Consider the following 4,819-nt stretch of genomic DNA (forward strand, 5'->3'; position numbering starts at 1 on the left):
CACTGGTGTTGGGAACACGCAATTTTCAATCCCTCCAGCTCAAAAACAATATACTGCCCTTCTCTATACAACCTTTTTACTTTTTAGGTTTCTGTTTAGGAAGTATATGGCCACGTCTTGTTATCGTCTATCACCCAATGATTTTAATTAGGTTCTCCGGTTAGTACTAAGTTTGCTTTTACTTCAGCAGCAGTTAAATATGTCATATCACGGGATTTCTTCTACTGTCTAGGTTTAATATGAACGATATATTTATACATTCCATTGTCGGGAGGAAGATTACCGAAAGTTCAATAACGATAAAGCCCTTTACTTTACAACCTTTTTACCTTTTAGGTTTCTGTTTAGGAAGTATATGGCCACGTCGGTCGATTCGACGTGGGTGCTTTGTTCACTCACTCAAATCGACCGCCGTGTTGGTCGGTGGTTCAAGCCCCAGGCTGAACGATCGATTTTCACTTGCTATCGTCCAACCTGTGTTAGGAATCACCTCGTTAGGTCCTGTGAGCTAAAAGGACCTCGTTAGGTCCTTAGCTCGCAGAAGTTACGACTTCTGAGGGTTGTCGTTCGTAGGGAGGCGACAGCTGGTTAACGGAAAACAGTTTTTTAAACGTCTTGCTATCGTGTATCACCCAATGTTTTTATTAGATTTTTATTAGGTTCTCCAGTTGTAGTACGAAGTTTGCTTTTTCTTTAGCAGCAGTTAAATATGCCATATCACGGGCATTTCTTCTACTGTCTACATTTAATTTGAACTCGCCCTGTCTCTTCTGTTCTCCAACTTTTGTTTTAGTGTACATTTCAGATGTCGTCCTTATGATCACTTACGTTGCATACTGAGAATGCGATGTCTTTTTGGCAAGTTTTTGCATTGTGGTCTTTGTCTCCACACTTATAGCACATCGTAGTTCTGTCGGGTCCTTCAGATTCCTTGAATATGTTATTATACCCCTAGCATTTATAACAACTTTTCATTGGTATTCTACGTTCTAGTTTGCATTCCACCATGCCTCTTTTAATATCTTTCCTTTTTAAGAGTTTTTCGGCGGAATGTTTCCTTAGCACTATAGTAGCGGCTAGTTGATGGTCATTTACGAGGTGTCTCATCTTGCTTATCTTCTCCAGCGCCATGTGAAACTCGATCTCTTCTTTGAGGTTTCGATATTATTTCTTTTGGATATGTGTGTCCATAACTCTGATATCAATAATCTCCATCTCTACTTTTCCACCAGTGCTCTCAGTTCTCAGGTTTCCTGGTGCGTCAATTAGATCCCTGATCTGCTTGAAAGATATGCCTTCGTTCTCTGTTACCAATAACAAATTGCTTTTTCTAGCGCTTTTCAGTGACTTTATTGCTGAACATACTGATTTAACTCCCAGGGTCTTTATCCCTTCCGATCCTGCAAGATTTTCTTGGAATTATTTACATTGACAAAATCAAGTTACAAATTATATTCTTGTTTATCTATACAGAAAAACTCGCTACAAAAGGACTCTTATCAACAGAATTCCAAATATTAACCCTTTAAGTTGCAGAAGTCTGGGAAACATTTCAACTAATCATTTACTAGTGCTTTCCAATGAACTGCAGTTTACTAGGAATAAAATATTAGTTTCATATTTTTTTCTCTTCTGGTTATTTTTTTTAGAGGTGGGAAATTATTATCCCAAAGAACTTTTAGTGGGACGACTATTTATACAAGTTTACTGGGAGAATAATTTCCCATCTACATGAAATAGAAAACTTATTCTCATCTGAAGTGTCATTGATGTTTTTTTTTTATTATAAAAGTATAAAATGTTTACCAAATACTAAACTGAATCCTTAAAGTATAAAATAAGTATGAAATAACTTAAGTGAGACTTATAATAAGAGCAAAGTACCAAGTACTAAGGTGAACTACGACTTATGGAATGATGTAAAACAATTTTCACACAGACCGTCATTAAAGGTTGAGTAAATAATGTTGCTTCGTTTCTCTTTGGCTTTGCTGCTACACTGATCGCATCTTCTATAAGTTTTAATCGTTGTAGGCATATGATCGCCTATGTTCATGCCATCAGGAATAGGTGACTGTTTGCTTTCTTTGGTGACGTCTGGGTCGTGAAAAACTGGTTGTATAGATGTAAATGACATATTTAATATTTCTGAAGAGGGAACTGGAACCAAATCTGAGATGCTTGTATGAAATAAGATATGTTCAGATTCTTGTTTAGGGTCACTAGGAAATTGCTGGTCTTGTTCTAACGTGAGAGTTGACTTTTTCATCGAGCTTTGGAGGGATTATCTATCCATCCGAATCTCCCTCACATTCAGAATCAATAGCCATATTATCACTGATAATATCTTTTTAATTCATCAGCTGACAATTTTTTCGAATGCCGCATATTGACTATATTACATGGGACTAAAATTGTACATTGACACTGCAAAAAACACGCAAAATAAGATTATGCGTGTAATTTCAGCCCAGCCAAGTATCAGATACGTAAAATTATGTTTTTTCCCACAATTCATATATTGACGGGCATATATATCAAATATTACCTTTCTCAGTAAAATATACAAATTCAAACGTCGAATTAATTTTCCTTAATTTCACGTACACTGTGGCTAAATATCAAAATTATTTAAAACAAATACACTATAATTTGAGAGTATTAAATACTTATGTAACTCACATTTTTTTTGTAATATTTCCCTCTATTATTGAAAAAAAGGCACAACACGAACAAAACATGGACAATAAAAACTTTCAAAAAATGTATGCTTTTTGATGAACTATTGGGATAATAATTTCCCACTTAATATTTCTGCGCTATAGAACGACGTTACCTGAAATCGAAAACAACGATCTGTTAACTTGGTTGGATTGGAAGTAACCAGGGTCTTGAATTTGATATCTACAGTACCAGTACTTTTAGATATATTCCTGATAGCTCACACCAATGTCCACAACACAAAATGTCAGGACTAACCTTTCTTGTACACAGGCTTGTTACGTCCCCTTGAGTGAAGAAAGGTGCGATATTGAGAAAAATGATATCAGGGACATAGCTGAAAGCAACAGGTATTCTTCAAATATTGTGTTTAAGTTAATTAGGGAACGAAAATTTAGAAGATATCTTCGTAAATCTCCGATTTTTCAAAAAGACAGATTCAAATTTCATTGTCCTTCCGTATGAACAAAGATACCAGCGGATTAGATCGTATTTTCAAAAAGTTGAAGGTAAAAGTAACCTTCAAGATTAGAAAAAAATTCGGGAATTTATGAAATAAGCTGTGATAACTAAGCCCCTTGAATTCCTTTTTATGAATCGCTCTCTGTTAAAATTTGCGGGAACTTTCAGGAGAAAATTTTCCGCAAATTAATTTCCGAAATCACTGATGTGTATCGGAAAGTGGAGTGTAAAAATGAAAGCATATTTCATCAGCTGAAGACGCCAACTTGGTTACTCTGTAATGCCTATCAAAGAAAGTATTACATTTCCTGTTATTAAAGAGTTTGATTCAATTTAAACTTTGGAACATGGGAATAAAAACTTGTTTTCAGAAATATTTTTTTACTATAATTTTATTTTTTAGTTACCTATCGCACTGGATGACATGTTACAGTGTTAATTTTATTGTATGCGTTCACTGGTCCATGATAGGATGGTCCATCCCTATTCATCATATCCATATCATGGGAATATATAAAAAAACGAATGCACCAACTTTGGGAGTGGTTTAAGTTTTCGTATTTTTTTCTTCAGGGAACCCTTCCATCTGATACATATTTCGGTCGTCCACCATATTGAATTTAGAATAACGTCATTGATCGTATTCTTTTCAACAAACCCTTTCATTTGACACTCATGCCAAGGAAATGCATATAATCAGTCCACCATATTGTGCTTTACGCCGTATTGAAGCCAATTTTGGCTTTGTTTCAACACAAATATATCACATATATATAATTTTGGGATTCTTCGAATTTCCCGCTCCTGCACCCTCAGGGTCACATCTTGAATACGTCACAGGAAATCCTATTTATGAAATATTTCCGCAAATAAATATTTCGAAAAGAAATCTTGAAACATTCATCTCTCCCAACAAAGTAAGGCACGTCTAATGGTCATTCCTCAGAGTAATACAAAATATTATTTATATTTATTATTATTATCATTACTCTGAGGGTCATTTATTTCATCAATTCCGTCATTTATTTTTGTCGGATCTAGGAACGTTTTGGAAAGGTTCAGAGGCAAATTGAATGTTTCCATTGCCTTTTCTTCAGATGGATTAGATATGAACAGTTATGCAGCAGACAATGTGGCTCCTTGTCGTTATAATCTATATGCACTTTCAAATCACAGTGGGACTACTTACAACGGACATTACACAGCATATTGCAGACACCCATTTATTATATAGTGGCACGTGGCATGAATACAACGATTCACACGTGATCCCAATTTCGCCAAAATCAATTGTGAGCAATGAGGCATATGTCCTCTTTTAGGAACAGGAGGGAACGAAGCAGCACCTTTGATGTGATTTTTTTCTTTCTTCTTTCCTTTTTTTATAATCTTAGTTCTTTGAATTGATTTGTATTTCATGATTGTTCCAAATTTCATTATAAATTACAAATACATAAAAAAAAATTTACTTTGTTAATACGTATGTATTCCTCCTAGTTATCAGACATTTTGAGTTTCACACATAGTTAAAGTAAAAGCAATTGAACATTTTTCCTATCTGGCTCGGTTTTTGAGATATTTGCGTTTCATGAAAACTCCAAATAATATTACATTACATTAATGTACAAAATGGAAA

This window comes from Leptinotarsa decemlineata, unplaced genomic scaffold (assembly GCF_025532065.1).
Source record: "Leptinotarsa decemlineata unplaced genomic scaffold, Ldec_3_MD MMD2_tig00003335_RagTag_RagTag, whole genome shotgun sequence".
In the NCBI taxonomy this organism is placed as follows: domain Eukaryota; kingdom Metazoa; phylum Arthropoda; class Insecta; order Coleoptera; family Chrysomelidae; genus Leptinotarsa; species Leptinotarsa decemlineata.